The 13,033-nt window shown below is 36.7% G+C and overlaps 1 long non-coding RNA gene across 1 annotated transcript in view; it reads left to right on the top strand.

The window, feature by feature from the left end:
* LOC148678127 (uncharacterized) overlaps positions 1 to 2,892 on the top strand; it is a 114,168-nt gene extending 111,276 nt beyond the window's left edge. The window contains exon 3 of the long non-coding RNA XR_015941115.1: positions 2,846 to 2,892. This is a non-coding gene — a long non-coding RNA (uncharacterized LOC148678127). The remainder of the gene's footprint in view (positions 1 to 2,845) is intronic.
* The last annotated feature ends 10,141 nt before the right edge of the window (positions 2,893 to 13,033 follow it).

The following is a 13,033-nucleotide window of genomic DNA, read 5'->3' as shown; positions in this document are numbered from 1 at the left end:
CTCAAGTTGGTTTCCCTCCAGATGGTGATAGCAGAGAGAGAAAAAGATACAGAACCCAGTTAGGCACATGTTTTTTTATGATTTTTGCTATTACACAATGCCTTCATACATTTAGATTGTTAGAAATCTACCATAATGTAATATGACACTTATTACATTTTCTCTTAAATGGAGAAATCTGTCAGTATTATTTAATTTGTTGCAAGTTAAAAGATTCATCTGCAGTCGGCAAATGTAGAAAGATGATTAAGTAAAGCAGCTGACCTTTGCACAGACAAAGGCAGTGACAGGGACAGTAGTTATGCATTAAATATGACTAGAGTAATACTGCATATTTAGCCAGTTCAAGCCACAAACTGTTTTCACAGCTGTGGAAATTACTTTAGGCATGGCATGAGCTAAAGAGTCATCTTATTAGTCTAGGCTTGATATGCATGCTTGACATGACACTTTGACAAATTAAAGCCACGATTAAAGCATTAAATACTGTACTTATTGTGAAAGCTTTAGTATCATATTCCTTTATTAGTTTAGTCTTCCACTATGTTTGTAAAATATTAGAAAAGGCTGGTTCATCTTAATATCACAGAGAAATAAACATGTAACACTGTGGTTACACTGTTATACAGCTGACACTAAGCAGTTTGAAAGCAAAATTTATTTTGGACTTGTCTTTTGCAGTCTTTTGCAGTCCCTAAGCAAAAAACAAGTCTTCAAAGCAATGTTAGTAAACCTCGCATGGTTTAGGCACTGATACAACATTTCACACAGTAAAAAAATGAACCTAATTTTCAATTATACAAACAGTGGGGCAGAATGTGTATTTTGTTTCAGGACCGTACTATGTGTGTTATTTGCATTATAGTTGTTGGTCATTTACAACCTTGTAAATGTTTCTGGCCCAGAATGTCAGCCATCTTTGCTTGTGCCAAAACTTGATGAATTTGATGAAAGAAACTTGTGATTTTTAAAACTATTTAAACACACATTTGAAAAGGTCTGTCATTAAAAATACTGTACCTTTTTTATCGAGTCATTTGATTGCTAGTCTAGGTAATACATTCTAAAATATTGTCAGAAATATTTGATTTTTCTTATTTTCTAACTACTAGAAAGTACACGTGAATATATTTAAATATGCATTTAATCAGAGTATACAGAAAAGCAGATCTGTCACAAAACCATACTGTAAAGGATTTTCAGGCACCATAAACCAATTTTATCAATAAAGTCAGAACATTCAGTCTTTCAAAAAAACAAAACAAAAGCAAAAGAACAACAAAAAAACACCTAATAGTATGAATAGAAATATCTGTTAATGTATATGCATTTTCAGCTCAGAAATGCACTGTAATATGATTTTTAAGGCAACATATTTTGTCTGCACTGTTTGATAGTAATGGTTCAGTACCTGTAAAGACTAAATAGTCACATTTACTTCTGTTTTGGACCACAAATCGCACTCTGTCTCACAAGCACCATCGCATTCCCACGTGCAGCAAGCACTCACTACCTTATTAAGTTCACACTCTTTTCCTATTTCAACCCCCTCTTCACATCTTCCCCTCACTTGCTATTGAGGACTTCTCGAGAAGAGCTTACCCTACGTACCACTGTTGTTCTACTTACCCGGCTTTTGACTTTTGCTAACGAACCTCAGACTACTCCTTGCCTAGTGATTCGGATACCTTCTCTAGATACTAAGATTCATCTCTTCGGCTTCGCACAGGGTTCTTTTGTTACCAACAGACAATTCCCTCTACTCCTCTTCTACTGTCAAGTCCCCGTTTCAAAGCTCATTAGGATACCACCCCTAATACCTAATACCCCTTCAGTTCGAGAGCACATCTCCTCCATTCAGAAGCTATGGAAGAAGGCCCAGCTTACCCTCCTGAGGACTGCCTGCCATTACAAATCAACAGTAGACTGATGTAGAAGAAGACCCTTTCCTAGACTTAGAAGAGAGCAGTTCGTTTGGTTATCAACCCAGAACTTCCCTTCTGTGACAGCCATCTAAAAAGCTAGGTTCCCGCTTCATTGGTCCCTTCCGGTTGGTTTCCCAGGTAACCCGGGTCTCCTACCATCTTGCCCTTCCCCCTGTGCTCTGCATCCATTTCACGTTCCACGTCTCTCTCCTCAAGCCTTCACAGATCCTCTCTGTCCAAACCACAACCCCCCCCATGCTCCATTGGTGGTTCAACCGCATTAACTGTTAAGATCTTGGACTCCTGTTGGCACAGAGGATCACGGCAATACCTAGTGGACTGGCTGGGATACGGTCCTGAAGAGAGATCCTGGATTCCTGGTAGCCACATTCTAGACAAGTCTGTCATCCAGGACTTCCATCGCTCTACGGCGTCAGGAGCCACCCTGAAGGGGGGGGTACTGTCACGAATCGCACTCTGTTTCGCAACCACCATCACATTCCCATGTACAGCAAGCACTCACGCCCTAAATAAGTTCACACTCTTCCTATTTCAGACCCCTCTTCACATCTTCCCCTCACTCGCTATTGAGGACTTCCCGAGAAGAGCTTACCCTACGTTTCACTGTTGTTCTACTTACTCGGCTTGTGACTTTTGCTCCCGAACCTCGGACTACTCCTTGCCTAGCGATTCGGATACCTTCTCTAGATACTAAGATTCATCTCTTCGGCTTCGCACAGGGTTCTTTTTTTACCAACTGACAACTCCCTGACAGACCTGATGTACAGAGTATATTTCAGAAGTATTTTATTTCCTACTTTGTTTATTTCCATCATACAGAATTTACCAATAATAAACAGTGCTTTAGCTGTGTGTAAGGTAGCCAGTTGTACATTTTATTTTTCTTTCTTCAACCCCAGGTCCTCCAGGAAAGCGAGGAAGGAGAGGCAGAAATGGAGAACCTGGTAAGTTCACATTAATTCATCATTCTTACCTTCATTCATTATGGAACTATCAACAGGAAAACCTGAAAATTTATATTGCATTTCATAGAAAATGTTCTATGATTGCTTGCTATGGTTATTTCCATAATCTGACTCACTGTATATATGACCATGACCTTGATTTCTAGAAATTATTGAAATGGCATGTGCTGTATTTACAATTTAAGAGCATAATTATAGGTGGTTGCAAAATATCACTTTTTATTTTATTGTTATTGACAATATTCAGAACTGATGAATGAGGAAAAAAGGAGCAACATCACAGACATTATTGTGTCCTGTGTGGAATAAATGTTTTTTATTTTTATTTTGTGAACCTGCATTTTTTAAGAAAAAGTATTCTAGTGAGGCAGAATATATATAGTCATTGAAAACAATAACTCACTTTGAAGGTTATTGATTTTTAAATTCTCTTGCTATTAACTCAGTGAAATGGTCTGGCTGTAAGATCTATTCATCCATCCCTTTTCTTACTGCTTTATCTAATACAAGGTTGTGAGGAAGCCAGGCACAAAATGTTCCAACTTCTCACTCTTTTTCTTGATATCTGAAGTTCTAAATTTCCACTGTTAGATTGTTTTTCCTCAGTGGAAAACAATGCAATTAAGTTTTTAAAGTCCTCTTAATATCTTAATATATGTTAATCTGATAATCTTTACATGTAGTTTAAATGTTTGGTCTTTTTGTTTTTTAACAACAGTTGTTTTTGTTTTCCACGAAGTTGGGAAAACCTTGTAACGTTGTGGAAAGTGCTGTTAATCATCATAGCCATTGGAGTTCCTAATTGTTTTCATTAACTGAGAATGAGGTCGCATCTAAAGGTTATATTAACTATTACACATACTTGGTGGTTACTTTTAGGAATATGGATCTCACTTAAAAAAGGTCCAGTGCGTAACATCATTTCATAACAAACCCACATCCAGCTATGTTAGAAAGACATTTATGCATTTGTATAATGTGGAGAGTGTCAAAGAGCTTGATGTCAGCCAAAGTGTCATCCAATGATTTTGGTAGGACATCCAAGTGACTGACTTAAAAAATTGATGGTATGAGATGAGAAGTAAATAATGGCCAAATAGAAGAACAGATGGCCAGTATGTGGTCCTTCAAGTGATGCAAAACCAAAGGCAGCTGTTGCAGTATTCCATGAGGACCTTTCAATAGTCACTGTAGACTCTTTTTCAATACCAACCAGTCGAGCTAGGTGAATGAAAGATGACTCTCACACAACCAGTCATTATGCATCTTTACAGACTTTAAAAAATGGTTGAGAGCATTGTACTCTACCTTCTACCTTCACTCTACGTGAAATTTAGGTCCCAGAGTCACAGAGATTTTTTTACCTTGGTAATGAGTCAGAAAATGAGTACAGGAAGTGGAGAAGAGCAGGATGTTGATGTACATTTTTTCAGTTCAAAGAGGAAATTTTTTGCTTTATATATGAGCTCAACAATAGCTGCAAGGCAGCATTTTGTTTTAATGGACACTTAGTCTCACCTACAGTAGCTTACACACTTTAAAAATTCATTGGGAATAGAAGAATCATGATGCTATTCTGATGGAATACATTGTATTGCATGCATAGGAATTATAAATAATTTTCTTTGTCCTTTTAAGTATTAAATTGCTTTCATTATTAAAACACATGTTAATGTGTAGAATTAATAAAGTAGTTACACTGTTTAAACCTGCTGAAGACTGTTTCTTTCTTCTTTAACTTAAAACAAATAATTATTTATCAAATATTTTCAACACAATACCTACCATCTTTTCTACTCAATCGATTGCTATCTAATTTGAATCAAATTTGAATTAATTATGTATTATCTTGATACAATGATGCAGATTTTTTATTTTCATGCAGATGAGTGAAAACATGAGGTCAGATTAAGGAATTGGGTGAACTACTGATTATATTATTTGGTTGCTTTTCTTTTTCAGTACTAATAAATAAAAGAGCATTTTATTTTTTTTGCACCTCTTGTTACCATGAGTGCAGTGAATAAATAGTTAATTAAGAGTTAATTCAATTACATTATGCAACAGAAACCTTTCAAAATAAATTAGTTTCACACTGAGCCTGTTTCTATACTTCAGTTCAAATAACTGGTGAACAGAACACATTTAAAGACCAAAAAATGTCAAAAACACTGAAGACAGAACCCTGAATACCCATGAAGAACATAGTTCTATTTTCCGTATATAAAATAGTATGTACCTGTAGTCTATTGGTTGGTGAGTATTTTATGAGCCACATATGCAAAAGGTGCATATTTATACAAGAAAATAAAAGCTATAATGGGAAAAAGCACTGCAAATATTTTACATATCAGTTTGGAAAACATTAACTGAATAAAAAATATTTCCTGTAGTGACATTGCAATGCAAAGCAGCATGCATAGTGTACATTGAGGTTTTGATTAAAGATGCCTCTTGTATTAACCTTGAGATGAACGTAGCTTTTTTGCCCCGTGAAATTTTGTCTCATTTCCTCTGACGAAATCTTCAGTTAGTTTAAACACTGTGCACGAGACCTGTACCTATCACAGTTAGCTCTAAGATACTTTATACTATAAGTGAGATAAAGTATTTGGTACTCCACAGTACCAAATTACTGTGATTGAATCTGTTTTTCAGTGAACATATTGTCTGATTTTCCCATTTATGAAAGGAAAGGCTTTCTTCTTCATTGCTCAAAAATAAAACTTTAGGAAATACTATCATTTTTTAACAGCAGTATGCGTAAGACTTCTCACTAGCTTTACTTAGGCTGTAAAAAGGTTATTAAAACTAATTTAGGCAGGAAATCTTGTAAAGCTTTGACAACCATATCTGCAATGCACTGTGAAAGACTGGAAGAACAAGCTCTGAGACTTAGATACTGCTCATGAGACATCAGTTTTCCAAAAGTCCCAACACCGTTGGAAAAAAATGTATTACTGTAATAAAAACAAATGATGACAAATGAAAAAATTGATTCCTGTTTTAAGCTACATAAATCCATAAGGTAATAGTTACATGTAGCAAAGAAAGTTAGGTGATCACTGATATGAGAAACAGATTTCTGAGTCTAGTATTAGTGTTAATTTAAATATCATTGATACTATAGGTTTAATGTCAGATAAAGGAAAAAAATGAGAAAAGTACCCAGTTTTTTAAAATGTTTCAAGATTTAAAAATACTTGTTTCAATGTTCTTTCCTTGAATAATACACCTACTACTCATTTGTAGGACACATAATGTAAAAAGATTGATGGCATAATTTGGGTTTAATTATGCATTTTAGGAAGAAATATTCTGACCAACCAATTTACCCTGTAATCTCTTTTGTGAGATATGTTTTTTTTAAAAAACGTTTTGAAAGAATATAGTTTCAAATGAGCCCTGAACCAAATTACTGTGATTAAATCTGTTTTTCAGTGAACATATTGTCTGATTTTCTCATTTATGAAAGGAAAGGAACATAGAGGGACACAGGTGTGTTAAAATTGTACTTACAGTACAGCTTTGCAACCTCTTCTCAGTCTACTCTGAAACACAAATTTCAAATGCTTTCAGTTCTAACAGAATAATAAAACAAGCCCCAAACCAGAAAACAATAGCACCTGTACAGTGTTTCAAACGCCACAGGACTACATTTAAGGTTCATAAAAATGTAACTTCTGTGAGCACAGTAACATTATCCAGAATGTGCAGACATGAAAAAAAGAATTAAAGGTGGCCAAATCTGCAGCATATGTGAACAAGGTCTACAGGCCGCCAAGCAGCAAGCCAGAGACCAAAGTTGCCTTCTGAAGTCCTAAATCTCCATTAACAACAAAGCCTACACCTGGGCCGCCTGCCACCCTACTGCCTTACACTTCATACTGCTGGCAAATTTCAACCAATGAATATCATGCTCTGAAAACTCCAGGTGCTACTCAACACATGCAGACCTTCTGTTTCATGAAGACATCTAGTGTGCTGTCGTGTATTTAATTTTTGACACGCTTAGTACTGATTTATGCAGCGACTGTGTACATTCTTGGGTCATTTCTTAACCTCTGGGGAAAAGGGGAACAAGAGGTGGAGGAGGGGGAGGATGGACTTTTGTTTTAGTTCTTCATGACTTTGCCTGGCATACTTTAACTTCAAAAAAAGATGTTATGAATATTTCCTTTCTTAAGCTTTCATCCCTATGTACAACATATTGTGCTATAAGTAACATTAGGTTAATAAATTAAATTATATAAAATGTATATTTTTTATATGAAAGTATTTTTTTCTATTCATGCTTATGTAATACTTGGCTCTTGCCAGCAAGTTACAGTGAAAGTTAAAAAGTACTTTCAGAAAGTACAGTGAAAGTTGTTTTGTAGTTAAATGTCACCTTAACACTTTCCTTCTTTCAAGCTCCTTCCTCGAGCCCAGGATTGATATCTGGTTCCAGGGATTGACCTTTTTGTGGCCTCCTTGGGACATCAGCATGGCAGCCATCTGGAGTGTACTGGGTGGGGCATAACACAAGGGTTAACAAGTGTGGGCCTCTTTTCTTAACTATTTCATCGACCAGCCCATAACCGCTAAAGATCAGCTCGACCTTGGCAATCGTATCATCACTCCCTTCCGTCTCCCTACCCAACTCATCCCAGTATACTTACCTAAGTCGTAACATCTTTTCTTCTTTCTTCTACTCCCTTTGCAGTCACCATGCAGTCTTGTCTCAGCAAGAGACCGTTTCTGTTCTTCTTTGCTGCTTCTTTAAAAACTTGCTTGAACTACTGTCAATTGAATCCAATGCATTTCAGATGTCAAATTATATAGTGTGCCACAAAGCCACAAAATCCTACCTCAAGCACATACTTGTCTACCTTCTTTGCTAAGTCGGCATATCGGAATGGCTCATTGCCCTCATATGCTTCATTAATAGAATCCTCCCATGACACTGTTGACTGTGAGAACAAGGCGAACAAAGCCTGCTGAGCTTGACCATACAACAACAGCAAGTCCAAGGATAGTTGTGGCTATCCTGAATGGGAAAATAAGAAGCTGTTCTGAGAATAAGAAGCTGTTCTGGGAAAATAAGATGTGACTGCATCTTCTAGCTCTAAGTACTTCAAGTTGTACCTGGTTAAACATTCTTTCTATTAACATTATTTGAATGCTTGTCTCCTGAAAAGGATAATGATTTCCTTTTTGTGTCATATGTTGCTGGTTATAGTGTAGAAATGTTGACCTTATTATGCCATCTTTGTGTATTGTTAAAAAATTCCAGGGCCTGATCATAAAGGCACGTGAATCATCTCTGGCTTGTTTGTTGGGACTGTGTGGGGTATCATATTGTATTTCTTGCATGCAGGGAGTGTGTGTGGGGGAAGTGTGTTTGAATGTTATTATTAGTCTTTGATTTCTTTATCAGGCATTAAAGCGGGCTAGACTGGCATTCAATTCCAGACCTGAATAGATGTCCGTGAAAATCTTTACATTTTGATTACATTTGACTAGACATGGTTTGTTTGCTCTCTCAGGAATCCAGGCCGAAGTGAGTGTTTGTGTCTGTGTAGAAAAAGCTGTGCTAGCTTTTATCTGGTCACACTAGATCCAGAGAAAGCAGTTAATTAAAAAAATGGAAAAGTACCAAGCCGCCTCAAGAAAAGAACTGCTGTGAATGAAGTGTCAGTCTAGAACATTTTGGGTTTCTGTGAACTGTTATGACAACAAAGAATACATCATTTAGTTTCACCAACACAGGCAGCCACACAGTAGTTTGGCAGTTACAGATGCTAGCTGCCTACCACAGAGTTATGCTTTATTCCCATCTGTGAGTGACCCTTTGGGTGGTCAGTTCTTCTTTAGCCAGAACGTCTGTGTTTAAGTGTTACCTAAGCCATAACCACACACTTTGTGCAGAGGTATGTTTGACAATATTTTAAAAGATTTAACTCCAATACTTTTTCTGGAACTTTTTTTGCCATTACCCTTCAAATAATTAAATATGAGTTCCATATTCATATGAATAAGTGTTAAATTATTTAGCTGATACCTTTTTTCAAGGTGACTTTTATGAAAAACACATGCTAGTCTGTAGATAATGACATACAGTAGTATTTAATGTTTAAATATTAAAAAGCATTATATTACTTCCTAAGCCCTAAGGTTAATCTTGCCTTGATCCAGTTCATGAAGATTTTATTAAATATTTAACTAAATGTTTTAATTGTCTGAAAAAAATTACTTTTACAACACAGGTCACTAGTGATTATTATCCTTTTTCATCCTGTTTCAGGAAGAGTAAACAACGAACGTTTTCTTACAATTGTATCATTGGCAAAGAATAACAGCTGATATTTTTTGTCCTTTTATTTTTCTGAAACAATTATGCATAAAAAATCATTTAACACTGGCAAGGTGAGAGAGGGTTACGTTTTGGAATGACATTGATCTCATTTAACTAGATTTGACCCTTGCAGCTGTTTGTAGTGCTGTTCCAAGCCTACTTGTCAATTTAAGAGCTAATAATGACAGATAGTATCGTATATAGTATATGACTAATACATGCATTGGTCAAAACTGTGGCCGCAGTGGCAATACATTTACTCCAATTTCATCATGGTATTGAAATGTCAATAAAAAACAAAAGCAACAATTCCAAAGCACTTACCACTTTATTTCAAGCTTTGTTTGAATTGTATGCTCCACTGGGAATGGAATAATCCTGAACTAAAGGGGTAAATTAACAGTAACAGTTTGTCCTAACAATATTATACAGTAATTGGCAGCAAGTAATTGGATTTTGTTAGAAATTGAAAGCAACAGAAGGTCAAACAACATTTATAAGACATAGGTTGTTGGTACATGTAGAGTACAGTACAGAAAGTCCGGGTGTAAATGTAAGTAAGTTTCTCACGAATCTTAAAATCACACTCATCACTACCCTTTGACAGTCTCTCTGAATGATCTTAATGGCACGATGAATAACACAGTTCACAGCCTTTGCCATTTCCTATCATTTGATATATATTACCTTGTGAATATCAGAGTGAATGTGAAGAAATGAGCTAGGGATGTGGAGCATTTCACCAATCAGCTTTAGCACATTGGGTAACAACAGTAGTTCTTTACAGCATTTCCTTACAATGATTAAAGTATAAAAATATTCTGAATTTTCTTTATGAGCAGTAAAATTCTATTGACAATTATAAAGAAGAAACATTTAACAGAACCTCTACCAACTTTGTACATTAATGGTCTATCCCTCAATGTTGAGGAACATTGTCTTCCATGATTCCAAGGGGTTCATTTTGCTTCCTCATTCTGACATCTTTAGATTTCAAGTGGTCTTCTTCCCAGTTCTATTTCTTTTGTCTTGTTGGGCAAGGGCTGTAATCTCCCAGGAGCTGAAACTGCCTTTCTTCAAAGGTTTTCACCACACTATCTTTAAATGCTTCTTCTGCTGTGAATGCCTTGGCTACACTGTGAGAAGAGAACTTTTGGGAGTCTGGAATCTGACCTCCAGATGACTTGATAACCAGATGAGATGATGGTGGATGGTCATAGTTTCTATGCTTGTGGTGCCTGCTTAGGATAGAACAATGAAGTTGGTGCATCTGTCATTACATTTGCAATGTATAATCATCTAATGTTGCATTTGTTTTATGTTGCATAAAGTCCATTTGAGTATCTTCTGTATGATGTCCATGATTCTTCACTGTACAGTAAAGTAGAAATAGTGACTGTTTTTGGTTTTTATGTTGCAGTCGTCAAATGCCCACTTCCTCCCATGACTAATGGCTGCAATTGCAATTTCAGTTGATGATTTCTTGTCAGTATCAGCCTTCTATAAAAGATAGCTACCGAACTATCTGTAGTCCTGTGCATTGTTCAGTTGCTCACTGTGAATTGGAATCAATTTGTGCTTGTGGAGCTAGCTGACTGAGAATTTTGGGCTTCTCGTATGTCTCAGTAAATGTGTTGGCAGTTGTCTAGATATTCCTATTTTTCAAGGCATTTACTGCATCATCAGGATACTGGGGCTAGATGACTGATGTCAAAGTGGTTTTACTTTTGGACTGGAGTTGTTGGAAGTCAAATAGTTTACTTTCCATTCTGGGATTCTGATGAACTCCAGCAGTGTGCTTGTCAGTTATCAAACTGGAGCAAGGCAGTCACAAGTAATCAAAACAGAGTTTGGGCTCTATGTATGTATGTTTGACTCCTGTCCAGACACGAAATGGCTCTGTAATGGATCCATTACTTGGGATTACTGCACACATATCATCATGAAACAGGTGAAGGATGCTGAGAAATTTTTCAGGACATCTGTACTTCAGGAGGGTCTTCCAGAGTGCCTCATGATTCACAAAATTGAACTCCTTTGTCACGTCAAAGAGTGCTTTGTGGAGAGGCCTTTGTGATGGGGTATAAAAATCATGATAGTTGTACTTCTTGATGGTCTGAATCTACACTGGGGTTCAGGGACAAGTTCTTCAGTAGAAAAAGAGAGACAATTCAAGAGAAGTTTTATAGTGGCCTAGCCCATTATGGACATCAGAGACATCACTCTGTAATTTCAAATGTTGGATTTGTCTTCCTTTTTAAATATTGTGAAAATGAAGGCATCCTTGGAATCTATTTTAGATTACCTCTTCACTACAAATGTGTAGGATGAGAGCATGGTGATATATTGTTAGTTCCTGTACTCTGCATACCTTAAGTTTTTTTGTAAAAGAAAATAATGTTCTTTCCTGGTGTAAAATCTAAGTGTCTCCCTGTGGGCATTGCTGATATTTATCTAAAACTCTTACAAAATAGTATAAACACTTTTGTTTCTATTATTGGTTGAGGCTTGAGAGCTTTTCAGTAATGCATTCCTGAAAATGCCTTATTTTGGCTGGATTTTCTAATGCATCAATGTTGATTCTCCAATAGCATTGCTTCTTCCACAGGTAGATGTTTGGGAAGTAGTTTGGTAGGCATAATAGAATGGCTAAGATGTTGCAATTCTGAGGTCCTGTCATTGCTCTGGTCATGTGGAGATTTTCGTTAATCATGATAGTACAGGCAGTGTTTAACCATCGTTGTTTCTGTCTGTTTATTGTCCACAATGTTTTTACGTCTGTTTTTCTAGTCACACAGTGTTGGTGATGATAAGTCCATGGACATTTCCAGCTACTTCAATAGTTCCATTCTAGAGAACTCTGGCTTTAAAAACTCCAAGAATAATAAATCTGTTATTTTTCAGGATTCCACAAAGAACATGGTTGAGCTTGACATAAAAAACTTCCTTGGTCTTATCATTTCAGTGGGAGAATACGTTCAATTATGATCAGAAGGTGTATTCTTTCCCTGTAAGTTTAAGACAAACAGGAGGTGCTTATTGATTTGTACAAGGAACTAATGAAGGTGATTGATTTCATTCTTTGTTGCAAATCCAATTCCATGAATATAGACATCTCCATGTTCCTTGATTTGCCTTTATTCAAATAACCAGGTTTTACTCAGTTCAACAATTTAAGTGTCATACTGTATCTCCAGAGATCTCAGGCAACAAATGCTGTGTGGCATTCTGGATGGCCATACTTTGGACAATATTCTAGGGTCCTAATTTTCGAGATCTAAAAGTTTACTACTTTTTTACTGTTTTAGACCACCTGAAGGTGATAAGGTGATCCCACTCAATGTATTTATCTAGTCAGGAAGAGATAAATACATCCAGTGGGATGCCTTCTATGTATGCTAACTCCTCCCAAAAAGTGTTTAGCAGATAAGCCCCTCAGAAGCTGCCCTTCTGCCTGATCTCATGACTACGAGCTTCCAGATATCACCTATCCTGCTCACATCACCATAACTTGGTCACTGTAGTACTGAGAAAATATTCTGGAGACTGAAAACCCTTGTACACGAGTTGTAGAGAAACCATGACATACAATCGTCTACACATGTCTTGAATAAACGAGACCTTGATCCAATGGCATGGAGGCCAAGACAGTCTAAGGCCTCATTCAGCTGTAGCCTTTGTCCACCAGTTTTGTCTTGTACCTGTTGTGCCTTTGAGAACTGGGTTGTAGAGCCCCTTTAAGGGGCTGCAATCAGCAACCATCTCTGCAACCAGCAGCAGAATAA

This window comes from Lepisosteus platostomus, chromosome 1 (assembly GCF_059453375.1).
Source record: "Lepisosteus platostomus isolate fLepPlt1 chromosome 1, fLepPlt1.hap1, whole genome shotgun sequence".
Lineage (NCBI taxonomy): Eukaryota > Metazoa > Chordata > Actinopteri > Semionotiformes > Lepisosteidae > Lepisosteus > Lepisosteus platostomus.
Note: the sequence above shows the minus strand (reverse complement) of the source record. Positions and strands in the feature narration are given on the sequence as shown.